This window comes from Bubalus kerabau, chromosome 16 (genome assembly GCF_029407905.1).
Source record: "Bubalus kerabau isolate K-KA32 ecotype Philippines breed swamp buffalo chromosome 16, PCC_UOA_SB_1v2, whole genome shotgun sequence".
Lineage (NCBI taxonomy): Eukaryota > Metazoa > Chordata > Mammalia > Artiodactyla > Bovidae > Bubalus > Bubalus kerabau.
Genome location: NC_073639.1, coordinates 49,294,189 through 49,315,239, shown reverse-complemented (window position 1 = coordinate 49,315,239; position 21,051 = coordinate 49,294,189). Strand labels below are relative to the sequence as shown.

The 21,051-nt window shown below is 44.2% G+C and overlaps 1 protein-coding gene across 8 annotated transcripts in view; it reads left to right on the top strand.

The window, feature by feature from the left end:
- The first annotated feature begins 8,255 nt into the window (after positions 1 to 8,255).
- The window catches only part of EP400 (E1A binding protein p400), a 110,789-nt gene continuing 97,993 nt past the window's right edge, over positions 8,256 to 21,051 (top strand). For 7 of the 8 annotated variants that reach the window (XM_055550465.1, XM_055550463.1, XM_055550462.1 and 4 more), the window contains exon 1: positions 8,257 to 8,792. The gene's annotated coding sequence lies outside the window, so the exon portion shown is untranslated. Of the gene's footprint in view, positions 8,793 to 21,051 lie in introns of all 8 variants that reach the window. The other variant, XM_055550466.1, reaches the window with a different exon arrangement.

Sequence of the window (21,051 nt, the reverse complement as noted above, 5' to 3'; positions counted from 1 at the left end):
TTCAGTTCAGTCACTCAGTTGTGTCTGACTCTTTGTGACCCTATGGACTGCAGCACACCAGGCTTCCCTGTCCAACACCAACTCCCGGATCTTATGCAAACTCATGTCCATTGAGTTGGTGATGCTATCCAACCATCTCATCCTCTGTCATCCTCTTCTCCTCCTGCCTTCAGTCTTTCCCAGAATTAAGGTCTTTTCCAATGAGTCAGTTCTTCTCATCAGGTGGCCAAAGTATTGGAGTTTCAGCTTCAGCCTCAGTCCTTCCAATGAATATTCAGGACTGATTCCTTTAGAATGGACTGGTTGGATCTTCTTGCAGTCCAAGGGACTCTCAAGAGACTTCTCCAACACCACAGTTCAAAAGCATCAGTTCTTCGGTGCTCAGCTTTCTTTATAGTCCAACTCTCACATCCATACATGACTACTGGAAAAACAACAGCTTTGACTCGATGGACCTTTGTTGGCAAAGTAATGTCTCTGCTTTTTAATATGCTGTCTAGGTTGGTCATAACTTTTCTACCAAGGAGCAAGCATCTTTTAATTTCATGGCTGTAGTCACTATCTGCAGTGATTTGAGAGCCTCCAAAAATAAAGTCTGTTACTGTTTCTATTGTTTCCCAATCTATTTGCCATGAAGTGATGGGACTAGACGCCATGATCTTAGTTTTCTGAATGTTGAGTTTTAAGCCAACTTTTTCACTCTTCTCTTGCACTTTTATCGAGAGGCTCTTTAGTTCTCTGTTTTCTCACATAAGGGTGGTGTCATCTGCCTATATGAGGTTATTGATATTTCTCCCGGCAATCTTGATTCCAGCTTGTGCTTCATCTACACCGGCATTTCTTATGACGTACTCTGCATGTAAGTTAAATAAGCAGGGTGACAATATACAGCCTTGACATACTTCTTTCCTGATCTGGAACCAGTCTGTTGTTCCATGTCCAGTTCTAACTGTTGCTTCTTGACCTGCATACAGATTTCTCAGGAGGCAGGTCAGGTGGTCCGGTATTCCCATCTCTTGAAGAATTTTCCACAGTTTGTTGTGATCCACACAGTCAAAGGCTTTGGCATAGTCAATAAAGCAGAAGTAGATGTTTTTTCGGAACTCTCTTGCTTTTTCGATGATCCAACGGATGTTGCCAATTTGATCTCTGATTCCTCTGCCTTTTCTAAGTCCAACTTGAACATCTGGAAGTTCACAGTTCACGTACTGTTGAAGCCTGGCTTGGAGAATTTTGAGGATTACTTTGCCAGTGGAGACCCAGGAGCTTTCAAATGGAGAAGTGGTATGTATGTGTGTGTTGGGCCTGTGTGGGTACATGTGTCACCTGGGATGCAAACATTCATGTGCTGTGTGGTATGTGTTTACCCATGTGTGCCAGAGTCCAGCTCCAGCAGCCAGGGAATCAGCTTGAAGAGATGAGCCGTGTTGGCAGAGAATGATGCAGCCTCTGACTCAAGGTGCGGGACTGCATGTTTATTTTAAGCTTCAGGTTCTCTTTTATACTTTGACAAAAGCATTAGGTCAGAGGTTTGACATTTTCAGTTCCCCCTCACCCAGATTTATTGTGTCATTGTTGCCCTTCAAACAGAATTCCTGCTTCAGCAATTCTCTCAGAATCCTGTTTACTTGTGATTACACTGTAACTCATGCTTATGTATGGGCTGCATACCACATTCCTCAGTTTATTTCTTATCTTTCTAAATCCTGCTTGCCCCTAGTATCCTAAGCTCACTATCTCCTAAAAAGGCTTCTAGCTATTAATATCTCTAAAATTCCTAATCCCTACAAGATACAGTAAAATATGCTAACACTACAACATTCCTTAAACTTTTAGCTTCTAACTATTCTTAAATATTCCTAAACCCTAAACTCAGCAAACTTCCTTTGCCATAAACATTTCTCTCACAAACAGGTCTCAGATAACAATCCTTCCCATGGCCTCAAGCTGCGGCCTACGTGCTCATCCTGGAACATTCTTTGTAAAGATCCTTGAACAAATGTCAATGGTTAACTTTATGGATTATTCTCTAGGCACAACTGCAGAAGGCTTTGTGCCTTCTCATGCTCCTCTCAAGAACAATAAGCACCTTAACATTCTTTCCAGCCAACTCAACCGAAGAAAGGAAATAAACAAGTCAGAATCACAAGACCTAACTCCTTCATCCCGGGACCCTGCCTGCGGGACAAGGAGAGGGGGTTGGGGCTGTGCCTCGATTTTGTCAGCAATGCCTAATGCGGCTCCTGACACATGTGTATGCACATGTGTTGTGCAAGTGGTCTATACATGTGTATTTATGTCATATATAAGTATAGGTGATGTGTGTGCACAGATACCTGTGTGTGCGTGTGATACATGTATGTGTTGCACACCCGTGTGCACAATGGGGCAGATATTTTTGAGGGGCTGTTCCATTTGGGAGAATAGATGGAGTTGGGCAGTAGAATCAGGAAGACTGGCAGTGACGTGGGGGAGGCACTGTGGTTGGGGAGAGGCCGAGTGAGGTGTGCCTTTGGGTCACTGCAGGTGTTCCCTGGACTACTGGGACAGGAGGGAGGGTTTAATGCTGCTTAGGCTTTGTGTTTGATGAATTGATGAGCTGGGCCATTAACAGGTGGGGTGATTGAGAACAGGATGGGGTTGAAGGAGAAATATTGGGGGTTGTCTTTAAGCATGTTAATTTTACCTGTGATAGGGTTTTGTAAGTCACTTTTTAAGTCACCAGGGCAGAAAGTAACCTAAAAACTGCTGCAATCATGGGGTTCTCCCCATGAAAAGTTACATGGTCTTGGTTTCAGGGTCAAATTGTAGACAATTCCCAAGTGTGACTCCAGGCAATTAGTGGGTAATCATTTCAGTCGTCTTGGAGGATCCATAGGTATGTGATATTTTAAAATAATATGTGTTTGGAGGGGACTTCCCTGGCATTCCAGGGGCTAGGATTCTGCTTCCACTGCAGGAGGTATAGGTTTGATCATCTCAAAGTCCCTAACCATCCCTTCTCCTGCAGGTAAGTCTTTAGTCTCTTGGTTGGCCATTTCTGTCTGTTTTCCCTTTGCTCCCCTTTTCCCATTTGTTTGCACCAATGGCCCCATGACTGGAGATGCGTGATCCCTGGCCCAGAGCTGAGTCCAGGGCCAGGGGTTCAAGTCAAGAAGTCACTCACAACTGGACCTCCCTTATAGCAGAGACTCAAATTTGTCAACTCCTGCAGCAAGTGCAGCCAGGAGCATCAAGGAAGTCACCTCCCGGTGCCTCCACTCCTGCAGAGATGCAGCCAGTGGGAGGAGCTGGGACTCTGACCTCCAAGGAGTCTGAGGGGTGTAGTTTTTTAACTTCCCAAATTCACTAAGTGGGAGGTGGAGTGAAGATTGAAAGGGCCTCCCTATCAGTGCTCAGAAACACAAAATTGAACTTTCCTGGTGGTTCAGTGGTTAAGAATCTGCCTGCCAATGCAGGGGACACAGGTTTGATCCCTGTGTTTGGGAATCTTCCTAGTCTGGAAAGATCCCGCATGCCAAGGAGCAACTAAGCTGAGCACTGGAACTATAGAAGCCTGCAGCTTGAGCTCTGTAGCAAGAGATCAGCGCCCACCCATCTCCATCTCCACAATTAGAGAGAATTTCACACTCCTTGTGGCTCAGTTGGTAAAGAACCTGCCTGCAATGTGGGAGACCTGGGTTCGATCCCTGGGTTGGGAAGATCCCCTGCAGAAGGGAAAGGCTACCCACTCCAGTATTCTGGCCTGGAGAATTCCATGGACTGTATTGTCCATGGGCTCTCAAAAGAGTTGGACAGGACTGAGCAACTTTCACTTTTAAAGCCTGAGTGCACAGCGATGAAGACCAGCACAGCCAAAAATAAAATAACAAAAATGTTTTAAAAAGTAAAAGAAACATGCAATCATTCTGCTCTGCTCTTTTATCCAACTAATTATCCCCTTTTATGCTCCTTTATGGTATCCCTTTTATAGTCAAGTTTGTTCTTTTTTTTCCCCTTTCTGTGTGTTTAATATCAGAGGTGGTATTTGCATCTGCATTTTGCTGAGGAGTTGGATCACTTTAGCTTGCATCTTTTTAAAAATGGAGTTGTAATTGAGGTATAATTCATGCACCACAAAGCTCATCCTTTCAAAGTGCACAATTCAGTGGTATTTAGTAGATACACAAAGTGGTGCAATTGTCAGCACTACCTAAATCCATATTTATATATACATACACATAGACATTGGCTATGCTGGGTTTTTGCTGGGGCGCACGGGCTTTCTCTAGTTGTGGTGAGTGGGCTTCTCTTGCTGCAGAACATGGGCTCCAGAGTATGTGGGTTCACTGATGTCCAAGCACAGGCTCTTTAGTCGTGTTGCACAGGCTTAGTTGCCCTGTGGCATGCCCTGAGGCATGTTCACGGACCAGGGATTGAACCTGCGTCTCCTGCATTGGAAGGCAGATTCTTAACCACTGGACCACCAGGGAAATCCCTGTACATTTGACATAAATGAACTCATGATATGTGGCCTTTTGTATCTGACTTCCTTAACTTACTATAGTATTTTCAAGGTTCATCTATGTTGTAGTCTATGTCAAATTCCATCCTTTTTTTTTTTTGCTGATTAATATTCCATTGTATATATTTAATGTAATTTTATATAATATATAATATTTCCATTATATACATATATTCTCAAGTTAAACAGATTTATTAGCTCCAGTGGCCACAGCAGCCAGCTCTTGGCAGATGGAGGCTTTGGGACCAGTGAGGTGCATGGATGGTCCAGTACAAACTACAGTACTAAATCAGGCCCTGAGAGAGTGCCCAGGGGTCCTCCCTCCCTGCCCTGTGAAGAGGGCCCAGCTGGTGGGAGGCAGGCGTGTGCGCTCTGTTCCTGGCTGACTGGCTCCAGGCTGGAGGCTTCCCGGACTGGTCTCAGCTGTCCTTGGCAAAAGGGAGTTCAAGTGCCCACACCCAGTGTGACATAGTTTATTTATTCATCAGTTGATGGATATTTCGGTTGTTTCCATTTCCTGGGGATTATGAGTAATGCTGCTAAGAATATTTTCATATGCGCTTTCATGTGGATGTGTTTTTAATTCTCTTGGATATATACTTAGTAGTGGTATTCCTAGGTCATATGTTAAGTCCTAATAACTCTTTTGTGGAACTGCCAAACCATTTTTTTTCAAGTGGCTGAATCATTTATTTTTTACTTTAAAAAAGTATTTATTTAGGCCGTGTCAGTTCTCAGTTGTGGCAAGAGGGATTTTTGTTGTGGCATGTAAACTCTTGGTTGTGGCATGTGGGATCTAGTTCCCTAAGCAGGGATTGAACCCAAGCCCCCTGCATTCAGACTGTGGCTTAGTCACTGGACCACCGGGGAAGTCCCTGACTTCATTTTAAATTCTGACTAGCAGCAGGTAAGATTTCTGATTTTTCCAATGGGCTTGTGAACACTTCTTACCTGACTCTTTGGTTTAAGCCATCCTAGTGGTTTTGGTTTATATTTCCCTGATCCCTAATGTTGCTGAACATCTTTTCATGTGCTTATTTGTACATCTTCTTTTGAGGCATGTATTCAAGTCCTTTGCCCATTAAAAATGTTTTTTTAATTGAAGTATAGTTGATTTACAATGTTGTGTTAATTTCTTTTGTACAGCAAAGTGACTCAGCTTTATATATATATATATATATAACTATATATATATATATATATAGATAGATAGGTAAGGAAGAGGATTACTTTTTTTTAATTTGAAACATCACAAAAGCAGTCTGGATTTCCAACATGGTAATAATACAGATTTTAAGCAACATCCAGTTTAGACAGGTTCTGGATTAATATTTTAATGTTTTATGCCCAGTTCAATACTTTAAAGCAGAATTAGGAATAAAGCAGTAAATATTATAAAATGCATTTTGTACATTTCGGAAATGTACATTTTGGAAAAAACAAATTCCTTCATTAGAGCAAATGTTTTTGCAAAAGAGTAAAACAGCAAATAGATTAACTTTTCTAAGGTAACATGCATTTTTTATAATGTAATTAAAAAAAAGTTGGTCAGGTAAGTGTACAAGATCTATACTGTTTCAAGTCGTCTGCTCAAATTAAGTATTACAAAATCTATACTGTTTCAAGTTATTCCAAGTATGGGCTTCCCAGGGGGCACGGTGGTAAAGAGTCCGCCTGTTACCAATGCAAGAGATGCAGGAGAACTGGGCACGAACCCTGGATCGGGAAGATACCCTGGAGTAGAAAATGGCAACCCACTGCAGTATTCTTGCCTCGAAAACTTTTTTGGACAGAGGAGCTGGCTGTCCATGGGGTCCCAAAAAGTTGGACATGACCGAGCATACACATACATACACATGTGTGTCTGTATATGTAGATATATATATATAATCTTTTTCATATTCTTTTCCATGATGGTTTGTCACAGGATATTGAACATAATTCCCTGTGGTATACAGCAGGATCTTGTTATCCATTCCTTTGCCCGTTTTAGAATTAATTGTCTTTTAATTATTTAGTTGCAAGTTCTGTATTCTGGGTACAAGTCCCTTATTTGATATATAATTTGCAAATATTTTCTCTCATTCTGTGGGTTGTCTTTTCTTAATGGTGTCATCTGAAGCACAAGTTTTTTTTTATTTTGATGATGTCCAACCTATTTTTGTTGTTGTTGTTGTTACTTTCGTTTTTGATGTCATAAAAAATCAGTGCCTGATTTATGATACTGAAGATTTGTATATATGTTACTCTTTGAAAGTTTTGTAACTTTAGCACTTACATTTAGGTCTTTGATCCATTTTGACTTCAGTTTTGCATAAAGCATAAGGTTGGGATCCAACTCCATTCTTTATGAAAGCAGCTCTTTTGTCCCTTTGTTGGCCCATTTCTGTCCCCCTCTGACCTTCAGTTCAGTTCAGTCGCTCAGTCGTGTCCGACTCTTTGCGACCCCATGAATCGCAGCACGCCAGGCCTCCCTGTCCATCACCAACTCCCGGAGTTCACTCAGACTCGCGTCCATTGAGTCAGTGATGCCATCCAGCCATCTCATCCTCTGTTGTCCCCTCCTCCTGCCCCCAATCCCTCCCAGCATCAGAGTCTTTTCCAATGAGTCAACTCTTCGCATGAGGTGACCAAAGTACTGGAGTTTCAGCTTTAGCATCATTCCTTCCAAAGAACACCCAGGACTGATCTCCTTTAGAATGGACTGGTTGGATCTCCTTGCAGTCCAAGGGACTCTCAAGAGTCTTCTCCAACACCACAGTTCAAAAGCATCAATTCTTCGGCGCTCAGCCTTCTTCACAGTCCAACTCTCACATCCATACATGACCCCTGGAAAAACCATAGCTTTGACTAGACAGACCTTTGTTGGCAAGGTAATGTCTCTGCTTTTTAACATGCTATCTAGGTTGGTCATAACTTTCCTTCCAAGGAGTAAGCGTCTTTTAATTTCATGGCTGCAGTCACCATCTGCAGTGATTTTGGAGCCCCAAAAGATAAAGTCTGACACTGTTTCCACTGTTTCCCCATCTAAGAACCTAATTACAGGAATGAGATCACTGGGAAATTTAACCCAACTCCTGACTTGTGCTCTCCTTATTGCCCACTATGCCTGTGCCTAATGTATTGATTCTTCTCCTACGTTGAAAGAAGTCAGAAGAAAGAAGTTAAAGAATGACTAGTTCTCTCCCCACAGCGGTTCCCTCAGCAATCCAGAGGGCAGATCACTTGTGCAATATCTGAAGAGTCAGCCAGTCTGCACACGGAGGAAAAGGATGCAGAGCCCACCCTCCAGATTGACGATTCCCTGAGGTTCTCTCTGCATTTTCCCTTTAAAAACTGTCAAGGCTGAGCAGAGTCTTCAGAGTTGGCCTCAGGACATAAGAACACCTCCTGCCTAGAACACCAGATTTCTTTTTCTTTTCCAAAAGTAATTATTTTGGTTGTGTCAGGTCTTAGTTATAGCACACAGGATCTCTGTCCTCTCTTGTTGCCCTGCACAGATTCTATAGTTGGGGTACACGGACTTAGTTGCCTGAGGAGGAATCAAACCTCTGTCCTCTGCACTGCAAGGGGGATTCTTAACCACTGGCAGTTCCGATTGCCAGTTTTTCTGATTAAAGCACCTTCCCTTTCTCCTGACTCCTGCCTCTCTTTATTGGCTTTGAGCAATCAATAAGCTGAGTTGAGTAACACTTACAGGTGAACACCCGGTCTTCCCGTGTCCTTTTGTTTGCTTCTGAGGCATGACTTCCTCTGCCCCGCCCCGTTTCTGCACCTCCTCCTCAGTCAACCCTGGACTGGCCTTTTCACCTGCTTGGTCCGCCCAGCTGTCAGCCCCTCGCCCCACCCGCGGCAGCCCCAGCCAACCCCACTTCTAGAAGAGGCGGCTCCACAGGCATTCGAGGTCTCCTCCCCAAACCTAGAGCCGGCGCTTAACGCTCGATCCGGCTGGCCGGAGTGAACGCATGCCCGCACCGTCGTCTACGCAGCGCCCTCATGGCAACCTCCACTCTTCACAAACCGGGGACCTCTCCGCCGCCAGCCCATCGGCCCTCGCTCTCGCCTTGCCGCAGGTCTAGCTCTCCCAGCCCCCTCGGCGCCTCCCGCTCCGCCGACGTCACATCAACGCGCAGCTGCCAGCGCGCAGCGCGCGTCCCTTCCGGCTCGCCGTAGCAGCCGCGCCGCCGCTTCTTCCGGCCGGGCCCCGGATGTGTTGAGCCGAACGGCGCTGTCTGGGCCCGGACCCCAGACCCAGCCCCAGAGCTGAGGAACGCGGCCCACACCCGGGGTAGGTGTGGGCGTGGCGCGGACGACCGACTTGCGGGTTAGATGGCCCGCGCACCGGCCTCGGTTCGCCCTGGAGCCCCCGGGCGGAGGCCCGGGGCGCCGAGGAGGGAGGCCCGGAGCGGCGCTGGCTGTGGGACGGCACTGAATCTGTGCGGGGACCGCGGGTCGTGACGGGGGCCGCCGGCGGCCGGGGGCGCTGCGGGTTCCCTGCCTGCCGGCTCGTTCCTCCCTGTGAGCGGGGCGCCTCGCGTTGTTTTTTCTGCGCGGGGTTAAAGTTAGGTCCGGTGCTTTCTTTTCACTTGGGTTTTCCGGGTTCGATGCTCGACTCCTTCCTTCCACAGGATGGGGATCGCACCACTTTGCTTCTTCGCGCGAGGTGCACCGCGCAGGGGTAAGCAAAGGTGCAGAGGGAAAGTGACTTGTCAGACGTCGTCCAGGAACCCCTGCGCCGCTCCCTCCAGCTCCTCTCCGCCGCCCACTAGCATCCCTTAAGTGGCGAAGCCTTTTCGCTCCCGGGCCTTTGCGTTGCGCGCCCGCCCCTGCCCGGAACTCACCTTCCTGCAGAGGTCTGCAACCCGCCTCTCTGCTCAGACGTCAGCTTATCAGAGAAAAATAATAGAGCGGGATGCTAGTAGTGTTTAACCTGGGGGTTATAGATACGTTTTTTCTCTTCGTTTATTTGTGTTTTCTGATAGATTGCATTTTTCTTTTTTACGTGATAAGTACCATGAAATAGTTTCTGTGACTTTTTTAGTGAAACCAATGAAATAGAAATATGCTTTCTGAATGATTGGGGAAAAAGTAAAAATACATCTTAAAACTAAATCATTCAGCCACCCAAAGATAAGCATAATTAACAGTTTCTTTGTGGCCTCTTGTCCTTTTCATTTAATTTTTTTATTGTACAATATAATTTTATGTGCTTTTAAAAACATGTAGTTAGCACGAACAGGTGCCATTAAATCTTCTACAACAGTTGCTGTTAGTAGGGCAATATCTGTAAGCCATTGGCCATTTAATCTCTCCTGTTGGATCCACCCCTTCTTGCCTTTTCCAGCCCGTGGCTCTAATATTTTGTTTTGCCTTCAGTTCTTCTCTCCAGAGTATTTCCATCAGTATGCAAACCCCCCAGCTACCGTTACCTTTTCTAGATCTTCAGATCTTCTTGTTTACTTGCCAAGTCTTGTCTGACTCGTTTGCAATCCCCTGGACTGTAGCCCACCAGGCTCCTCTGTGGGATTTCCCAGGCAAGAATACTGGAGTGGGTTGTAATTTCCTTCTCTAGGGGATCTTCTCAACACAGGAATTGAACCCTCATCTCTTGCATTGGCAGGCATATCTTTACCACTGAGCTACCAGGGAAACCCTTTCTTGGTCTTCACTTCCTTTTATACCAGAATTAGGAAGAATCCTGAACTCCTATTTCCTCTTCTCTCATTTCTCTTGAACATGGTTCAGGCTAAGCTTTTGGTCCCACCTCTCCTCTGAAACAGCTCCTCTTGGGGTTGCTGCTGCTGCTGCTGCTAAGTCACTTCAGTCGTGTCTGACTCTGTGCCACCCCAGAGACGGCAGCCCACCAGGCTCTCCCGTCCCTGGGATTCTCCAGGCAAGAATATTGGAGTGGGTTGCCATTTCCTTCTCCAATGCATGAAAGTGAAAAGTGAAAGTGAAGTCGCTCAGTCGTGTCCAACCCTCAGCGATCCCATGGACTGCAGCCTACCAGGCTCCTCCATCAATGGGATTTTCCAGGCTAGAGTACTGGAGTGGGGTGCCATTGCCTTGGTTAGGGACCACTATATTGCTGAGTCCCCCTGTTAGTAGCCTTTGGTTTGGCCTCCCATGGCTTTCTTGAATCACTCTCCCTTGGTGTCTCCCTTGGGACACAACTCAGTTGGTTGTCCTTTTATCTTGAAGGCTGCTGTCCCTAGCCTCCTTGCTGGTTCCTTCTCATCTCCTTAACCGCTACAAACTGTACTGCCTCGGAGTGGTCCTCCCATCTCCTCTCTGGTCTGTATCCTGGGGTGATCTCATCCAGGGTCATGGCTAGGCCACTTGTCAATACTCCCAGAATGTGTAGCTCCTAGCTGGATCTTCCCGTTCCAAGCAACCACTTTTACTTGTGTGCAATCTACTGATACCTTGTTGCATCTTAGTCAAAGGTAACTCCCTTCTCCTGTTGCTCAGCACAGAGCTCCTTGTGTGGTGTCTGCATTTCTTCCAGGTACCAAATTTGATTGGTCGGCACTCAAACCTGACGCTTCTCACTGCCTTTTTGGGTGCAGCTGTCATTTAAGCCCCCTACATCATCTTGCCTGGGTTATTCCAGTGACCTCCCTGCTCTCTACTCACCTGAGCTGAGCTGCTCTGCAGTTGACTGTTAATACAGATCTGGGTGATGCACCGCTTAGCTCAGAGCCCTCCGTGGTTTCTCATCTCCCTCAGAAAAAAAAGCCAGACTCCCTAAGGCAGTTTATGAAGCCCCTTGTGGCTAGGTTCCTGCTGCCCTTGTGACTTCATGTCCTGACACTCCACTGGTTGTCACCTGGCTCCAGCGACACCCAGCTCCGTGCCTGGGCAAGCAGCTGATGGTAGCTGTGACCTGCACATCTTCCTCTGGAGCCTGGCTCTGCTCCTCAGCCCCTTGTAGAGGGACCAAGTACCTGTTGCCTTTAGAAGTCAAGACCCTGACCCTTAAGAGTTTTCTTCTGGGTAGAGCATCCTTTGGGCTTGTCATCTCAGGCCCACCCTCTCTGTGATTTCTGCTTTATTTCTAATCAACAGAAATTTTTATCTTGTTTTGGTGCATTATCATATTATAGAAATAAATTTTAAAAGTCATTTATGTTCTGAGTGAAAGGGAAGGTCTTTGGACATCCTCACTTTGTTATTTTACTTAGCTGTCTTTTTTTTTTTTAATGTATATGTAATAGTATTCACTTTTTTGGTATAGAATTCAGAGAATTTTGACAGATGTCTAATTTCCACAATAGTTAGAGTACAAAGAAGTTCCTTCCCTCCCAAAAATTCCCTTGTGCTGCCACTCTGTAGTCAGCTCCTCCCTAAGTGCTCAGTAGCCTCTGACCCCTAAGTGTGTGTTTGTGTTTTTTTCCAGGATGTCAGTTAAAGCAGCTTACACGGTGTGGGGCCTTTTGAGTCTGGCTTCTTCCACTGAGCATAATGCGTTTGAGATTCATCCAGGTTGCTGCATATACCAAGAATGTGTCTCTTTTTGTGGAGGTGTGGTCTGCAGTGTGGATGGACTACAGTTTATCCATTCACTCGTTGAAGGGCTTTGGGTTGTTGCCAGACTTTTAATACAAGTAATGAATGAACAAGTCACACTGTGTTATAGTCAGACAGTACAGAAGTACCCCGAGCGTGCTGAAGTTCCTCTTTGCTCTTTCTTCTCATTCTTGACTTTCCCAAACTAACTGATTTGGTATCCACTTCTTTTGTTTTTTAATTTTTAAAAAAATTTACTTATTTTTGGCTGTGCTGGGTCTTCGTTGCTGTGCAGGCTTTTCTCCAGCTGTGGTGAGTGGGGTCCACTCTCTAGTTGTGGCGCTTGGGCTTCTCACTGTGGAACGTCCACACTGCTGTGGAGCTCGGGCTCTAGGGTGTGTGGGCTTCAGTAGTCGTGGCTCCCAGGCTCAATAGTTGTGGTGCGCTGTCTTCATGCTTCCTTGGCATGTGGGATCTTCCTGGATCAGGGATTGAACCCATGTCTCCTGCATTGGCAGGCAGATTATTTACCACTGAGCCAGCAGGGAAGCCCAGTTTGGGTTTATTTTTAAATTAAAAAAAATTTTTTAAAACATTGGCAGCTTGCAGGATCTTAGTTCCCAGACCAGGAATTGAACCTTGGCCTTCTGCAGTGAAAGCACCTAATCCTGAACAGTGGGTCACCAGGGAATTCCTCACTGTCCATTTATTTTATTTTTTAAAGGTTTATTTATTTTTGACTGTGCTGGCCCTTCACTGCTGCTGGCTTTTGCTAGTTGTGACCAACGGAGGCTACTCTCCAGTTGCTGTGGGCAGGCTTCTCATTGTAGTGGCTTCTCGTGTGGTGTTTGGGCTTAGTTGCCCGGCATGTGGGATCTTCCCAGACCAGGGATGGAACCTGTGTCCCCTGTACTGGCAAGTGGATTCATAACCACTGAACCACAGAGAAGCCTCTCCATTTCTTTTAAAAGTGTATTATTGTAAACAGCATAGGAAAAGTGAAAAGTCGCTCAGTTGTGTCCTACTCTTTGAGATCCCATGGATTGTAGCCTGCCAGACTCCTCTGTCAATGGAATTCTCCAGGAAAGAAAACTGGAGTGGGTAGCTGTTCCCTTCTCCAGGGGATCTTCTTAACCCAGGGATTGAACCCACCTCTCCCATATTGCAGGCAGATTCTTTACCATCTGAGTCACCAGGAAAGCCCAAGAATCCTGGAGTGGGTGGCCTATCCTTTCTCCAGAGGATCTTCCTGACCCAGGAATTGAACCTGGGTCTCCTGCATTCCAGGCAAATTCTTTACCAGCTGAGCTTTCAGGGAAGCCATTTTTAAAAATAAATTGAGGTATGTCACTCAGTAGGAATACCATGCATTTGTATATGCTGTTGCTTCAGTTGTGTCTGACTCTCTGAGACCCCATGGACTGTAGCCCTTGAGGCTTCTCTGTCCATGGGATTCTCCAGGCAAGAATACTTGAGTGAATTGTCATACCCTTCCTCCAGGAGATCTTCCCAACCTAGGGATAGAACCCAACCAAGTCTCCTGCCTCTCCTGCTTTGCAGGCAGGTTCTTTACCCACTGAGCCACCTGGGAAGCTCAAGCAGCATATAGTCGAATCTTATTTTCTTAATCCAAATTGAGACTGTAGGATTTTAATTGGATATTTGGTCTATTTAATTTTTTTTACTATACTTTAAAGAAAGAAGAAACATTAAATTTATTTTGAAAATACTTATTAGAAATTAACTGACAGAAACATACATTTATCCATACAGTTCCTATACCATCTTCTTTGGAATCATAATACAAGAGTGAGTCTAATCCTTTTTCATTCTGACATGCTGATTTTCCTCACCTGTTATTGCCTTTTTACACATTATGATTGTCAGTGTAGTTTTGAGTTATATGGGAAATGTTTGGAATTTAACTGCTTTTCTTTTTTGGCTAAATTCATAGTTTTTCTATAGATAAACTGTGAATTAAATAATTTCTTTTTTGAGTTGGCTGGAAACTTCTGACAGATATCCAGCACTTGGGTAATGAAAGTGAAAGTGAAGTCGCTCAGTCGTGTCCGACTCTTTGCGACCCCATGGACTGTAGCCTACCAGGCTCCTCCCTCCATGGGATTCTCCAGGCAAGAGTACTGGAGTGGGTCTATTTAATTGGTCTATTTAATTTTTAAATGCTTTGGAGTAACTTTAGATGTACAGAAAAGTCACAAAAATATGTTTCTTTCTATGCATTAGAATCTGTGTTCTCTGTGAAGGTGGTATTTCCCACAAGGGGGTCAGAATGGTTCTTGGGAGGAAGGTGAAAAAAAAATTAAATGTGACAGTGTTTTGTGGCCTCCTGAAGGGTCATAGTTCACAGAGATACAGTATGGCTGTGGTTTAAAACTTCACAGGCGGTGATTGGGAGAGAGGCCTAAATACACTTCTTAGGGGGACAGAAGGGGGAAAAACGGAGAAGGCAGTGGCACCCCACTCCAGTACTCTTGCCTGGAAAATCCATGGACGGAGGAGCCTGGTGGGCTGCAGTCCATGGGGTCGAGACGAGTCGGACACGACTGAGTGACTTCACTTTCACTTTTCACTTTCATGCATTGGAGGAGGAAATGGCAACCCACTCCAGTGTTCTTGCCTGGAGAATCCCAGGGACGGTGGAGCCTGGTGGGCTGCTGTCTGTGGGGTCGCACAGAGTCGGAAGTAACTGAAGCGACTTAGCAGCAACAGCAGCAGCAGGGGGAAAAAAGACTGAGAAAGAGCAGCAGAATAATAAATTGGGCTTTTGTGGCTTTATTGCCTGGAGTTTGAGGAAGCACTTCTTCGGTTTGTCTTGAATGTTCCTCTCAAACTGAGATAGAGCCCACTTACTGCAGTCCAGGGGGCTCTGGCCCATCAGGTTAAGGACCTGCCACCACTGCCATGATTTTGATCAGAAGGGATGTTGGTGGCATCAAGTCTGTTGATGGGCCAGGCTTCCCTGTTCCCACTGCAGCCCCTCGAGAGGTCAGTTCTCTGTAGTAGCACATGTAATGCATCCTAGACAGTTTTGTTTTGTTTTTTTAGAACACAATGAATTGCTTTTACTTCGATATGCATCCACATCTCAGCATTTAGTCATCCTAGACAGTTTTAAAAATTAGTCCATTTTATCTTTTGGAACTTGAGTATTTTAAGGTCTAGTATGGAACCTTCATAACCTGCTCTAAGGTGGAAGAATGAAGTTTTGTTAGCAAATAGGACTTTTGTTACAGCCCTTTATTTATTAAGTGACATGTGACATTGCCACCTTAATAGATGCTAACATTCTACTATGAAAAATTTCAAAGATATACTAGGATTGAAAGAATTTTATAGTAAATGCCTGTATACCCACCACTCGATTTTCTATTATTAACATTTTACTGACCTGCTTTATCACACATCCATCCACCCGTCATCTTTTAAAAATTTGGGGGAGCAATTCAAGGTGAGTGAAAGCATTGTTTTTAACATGTTTAAGCCCTTTTTTGGGGTTAAACATCTGGCAGACGTAATTGGTCCATTTTGGGGGTGTCTATCAAGTCACTTAGGCCAGCACAAAGACAGCTTATAAAAAGCCCTTGAGTACTGGTTACCAGGGAGTAGAGGGCAGAGAACATTCTCTGTGGAGCAAAGTTCTGGAAAGTGGCAGTGCTTTCCCAGGAAAAGAGGGAGATTTCATGTGGCTAGATGTGAGAGGAAGGTTCTTGTGTAGCTGCCACAGTTCTGCTGATCAGGGTCAGTCTCTGTCCCTGCCTGGGTGCCCCTTAGACTGCTTTCTCACAGAAGTGAGATGTGGTTGGTGCTGGTCGCTCGGGCCTCAGGTTCCCTGGCCAATGCTGTGCACATTTCTGCTGTGCAGAGACCCGTTCTGTGTGGGGACATGGCTCCCACGGTGCTGAGCTGTGAACTTCACCTTGGCCTTTCTTAACCCACCTATGCCCATCACCACACCTGCCAATCTGAACTCTTCTTGGTTTTCAGGACTGTGAGTGTGTGTGCATCAGTAGCTCTGTTTGAGGAGAGCCCCAGGTAGAAAGGATAAGCTTTACTTAGTCTTCTTGGGTTTGTTTGTAGTCCCACCACTGACATGACTTTGAAATACAAATAGTGTTAAATGAGGGCATGACTCTATTTTTTCAAAGATGAGAACCACTGTCCTAAAATTTCCTAACCTTTCTCTCCATCTTCCATCACCACCCCAGGAGAGGCTGTGTACACTGCTGCTTGTCCCGCAGAGCTATCTGCTTCCAGTTTCCCTCCATTCTGCCAGGATGTTATTGCTTTTAGGCCATTTGAGGAGACAGAATTAGGAAATGTGTTTTAAGGAAAGACCCATGAGTTGATGCTGACTCCTAATTCTTATCCAGTGCCGTGGAGTTGATTGGTGTTCCTTCCCGGTTCCCTTGGTGATTGCTGTGCTGTGCTGAGTCGTGTCCAGCTCTTTTGCAACCCAGTAGACTGTAGCCTGCCAGGCTTCTCTTTCCATGGGATTTCCCAGGCAAGAATACTGGAGTGGGTTGCCATTTCCTACTCCAGGGGATCTCGCCAACGCAGGGATTGAACCTGAGTCTCCTGCTTTGGCAGGAGGATTCTTTACCACTGAACCATCAAGGGAGCCTCGGTTGGTGATTATGTTGTCCTTCTCAGAATTTCTGTTTATATTCAGTTTTAGGGAGCTCTTCATTCTTTTTGATTTAATTTTACTTTTTGAACATGTAGCACTTTAAACCTGATTGTAAAAGTCAAAATGATACAGATGGTGTACTCAGAAGCGCCCCTTCCTTCACTGTCCTGTGAGTCGGCTTGCACTCACCCCTCTTCATTTCTGGCTTATTCTTCCTAAATTACTTCCTTTTTTTTGTTTTGCAAAAGTAAGCAGGTAGTTACAGGGCATCATTGCTTTCGGGACTCTTAGTGGACATACCTAGGAAATATATTTTTTAAGAAAAAAATATGTATACGTACGTACTTATGGCAGAAAGTGAAGAGCTGAAGAGCCTGTTGATAAAAGTGAAAGAGGAGAATGAAAAGGTTGGTTTAAAGCTCAACATTCAGAAAACTAAGATCAAGGCATCTGGTCCCATCACTTCATGGGAAGTAGATGGGGAAACAGTGGAAACAGTGTCAGACTTTATTTTGAGGGGGGGGGGCTCCAAAATCACTGCAGATGGTGATTGCAACCATGAAATTAAAAGATGCTTACTCCTTGGAAGGAAAGTTATGACCAACCTAGATAACATATTAAAAAGCAGAGACATTACTTTGCCAACAAAGGTCCGTCTAGTCAAGGCTATGGTTTTTCCAGGGGTCATGTATGGATGTGAAAGTTGGACTGTGAAGAAAGCTGAGCACCGAAGAATTGATGCTTTTGAACTGTGGTGTTGGAGAAGACTCTTGAGAGTCCCTTGGACTGCAAGGAGATCCAACCAGTCCATTCTAAAGGAGATCAGTCCTGGGTGTTCATTAGAAGGACTGATGCTGAAGCTAAAACTCCAGTACTTTGGCCACCTCATTCGAAGAGTTGACTCATTGGAAAAGACTCCGATGCTGGGAGGGATTGGGGTCAGGAGGAGAAGGGGACGACAGAGGATGAGATGGCTGGTTGGCATCACTGACTTGATGGACGTGAGTTTGACTGAACTCCGGGAGCTGGTGATGGACAGGGAGGCCTGGCGTGCTGCAATTCATGGGGTCGCAAAGAGTTGGACACGACTGAGCGACTGAACTGAATGTGCTTGCTAAGTTGCTTTAGTTTTTCTGACTCTTTGCGACCCTGTGGACTGAAGCGTACCAGGCTCTCTGTCCATGGGATTCTGCAGGCAAGAATACTGGGAGTGGATTGCCATGCCCTCCTCCAGAGGATTTTCCCGACCCAGGAATCAAACCTACATCTCTTTCTCTTAAAAAAAAAATTTTTTTCTAGTCTTTATTGAATTTGTTAAAATATTGCTTCTGTTTTTGTTTTTTTGTTTTTTTAATTTTTTTTGGTTTTTCCCTTAAGACATATGGGATCTTAGCTCCCTGACCAGAATCAAGCCTGCACCCCTGCATTAAGGTGAAGTCTTAGCCCCTGGACTGCCCAAGAAGTCCTGAACCCACATCTCTTAAGTCTCATGCATTGTCAGGAGGGTTCTTTGCCCCTAGTGCCACCTGGAAATGTGTGTGTATCAGCTTATTTTTATTGGAGTGTAATTGACATACAACATTATATTAGTTTCAGGTGTCCAACATAATGGTTTGACATTTGTATACATTACACAGTGATCACTACAGTAAGTCTAGTTACTGTCTGTCATCATATAAAGTTACAAATTTTTTTCTTATAATGAGAACTTTCAAGATTTACTGTCTTAGCAACTTTCAAATATGCAATGCAATGTTATTGACTGTAGTTATCACACTCTGTTATCCCATGACTATTTATACTGGGAATATGTGCCTTTTGATCCCCTTAACCCATTTCACCTGCCAGCCAACCCTCACTGCAGCCGCCAATCTGTTCTCTGCACCTATGAGTTTTGCTTAGCTTTCACATGCAAGTGAAATCATACAGTATTTATCTTTCTTTGTCTGACTTATTTCACTTGGCATAATACCCTCAAGTTCCATCCATGTCATTGGAAATGGCAGGACTTTATTCTTTTTTATGGCTGAGTAATATTCCATCACATCCATCTCTCTCCACCTCACATTTCTTTATCCATTGATCTGTTAATGGACACTTAGGTTGCTTCCATATCTTGGCTGTGGTAAATAATGCTGCATATGAACATAGGAGTGTTCATATCTTTTCAAATTCAAATCTTTTCATATCTTTTCACATTAATGCTTTTTTTTCCTTCAGATAAAGTGGAATCACTGGTAGTGAAATTGTCATACAATGAAGATCTAGTTGCTAAGTCGTATCTGACTCTTGCGACCCCACGGACTATAGCCTGCCTGTCCGTGGGATTCTCCAGGCAAGAATACTGGAGTGGGTTGCCATTGCCTTCTCCATGTCATATGGTGGTTCTGCTTTTTATGTCTCTGAGGAACCTCCATATGCTTTTCCACAGTGGCTGCACTGCTTCATTCCACCAGCAGTGCGTGGAGGGTTCCCTTTTCTCCAGATCTTTAGTAAAACTTGTCATTTGTCTTTTTTGATAATAGCCATTCTAACAGGCGTGAGGTGATACCTTGTGGTTTTGATTTGTATTTCCCTAATGATTAGCGATGTTGAGCATCCATTCATGTATCTCTTGGCCATCTGTTTCTTCTTTGGAAAAATGTCTCTTTAGATCGTGTGTCCATTTTCACTTCGATTGTTCGTTATTGAGCTGTAGGAGTTCTTCATATATTTGGGTGTTAACCCCTTATTAAATATTTGATTTGTAAGTATCTTCTCCCATCTAGTAGATTGCTTTTTATTTTTATTTTTTTTATGGTTTTCTTTGCTGTGCAGAGCTTTTAAGTTTGATATCTCCCATTTGTTTATTTTTGCTTTTGTTGCCATTGCCTTTGGAGTCAGATCCAAAAAAAAAAAAAAGTCTCCAAGAGAGAATCAAGAAGCTTAACTACCAGTATTTTCTTCCAGGAATTTTATGATCTTTGTTCAAACTTTCAAGTCATTAAGTTGAGTTAATCTTTGCATGTGGTGTAAGATAGTGGTCCATTTTATTCTATTGCATATGGCTGTCTGTTTTTCCCAACACCATTTATTTTCAAGACTTTTTCCCATTGTTTATTCTTGCCTCCTTTGTCATAAATTAATTGATCATATAAGTGTGGGTTTATTTCTAGACTGTTTCTTCTGTTCCGTTGATCTGTGGGTTGGTTTTTATGCCAATACCATATTGTGATTACTGAAACTTTGTAATATAGTTTGGAATGAGGGAGCTTGATGCCTCTAGCGTTGTTCTTCTTTTTCAAGATTACTTTGGCTATTCGTGATGGATACTTTGGCTATCCATCATTTGTATGGTTCCATACAAATTTTTATGGAATTTTTATTTTTATCCCAAAAATGCCTTTGGGATTTTGATAGGGATTGCAGTTAATCTTTAGGTTGCTTTAGGTAGTATGGACATTTTAACAATATTAATCCTTCTAATCTGTGAGCACAGATTAGCTTTCCATTTATTTGTGTCATCTTCAGATTCTTTCATTGGTGTCGTATAGTCCTTAGTGTACAAGACTTTGACCTGCTTGGTCAGAAAATTCCTAAGTATCTTTATTCTTTTTGATGCAATTGTAAATGGGATTTTTCCCCTTTAATTTCTCTGATAATTCTTAGTGTATGAAAAAAATCAAAGATTTTTGCATATTGATTTTGTATCTTGCAACTTTACTGAATTCATTTAATTCTAACAGTTTTTTTGGTGGAGTCTTGAGGATTTTCTATATATCATATGGTGTCGTCTGAAGATAGTGACAGTTGTACTGCTTCCCTTTTTTAAAGAATAAATTTTATTTCATTTTGGCTGTGCTGGGTCTTTGTTGCCTTGCTCGGGCTTTCTCTGGTTGCAGTGAGCGGGGGCTACTCTTCGTTGCACAGGCTTCTCATTGCTGTGGTTTTCTTGTTGCAGAACACAGGCTCTGGGTGCACAGGCTTCAGCAGTTGTGGCTTACCAGCCCTAGAACGCAGGCTCAGAAGCTGTGGCACACAGGCTTAGTTGCTCTGCGGCATGTGGAATCTTCCTGGACCAGGGATTGAACCTGTGTCCCTACCTTGGCAGGCAGATTCTTATCCACTGTACCACCAGTGAAGTCCCACTTCCTTTTTGATTTGGATGTCTTTTATTCCCTTTCCCTGTCTGATTGCTCTGGCTGGGGCTTCCAAAAGTATGTTGAATCCAAGTGGCAAAAGTGGGCATCCTTGTCTTGTTCCTGATATGAGAGGAAATGCTTTCAGCTTTTCTCTGTTGAGTATGGTATAGCTGTGAGCTTGTCATATGAAGCCTTTGTTATGTTGACATATGTTCCCTCTATACTCACTTTGTTAAAAGAGTTTGTATTCTAAATGGATGTTGAATTTT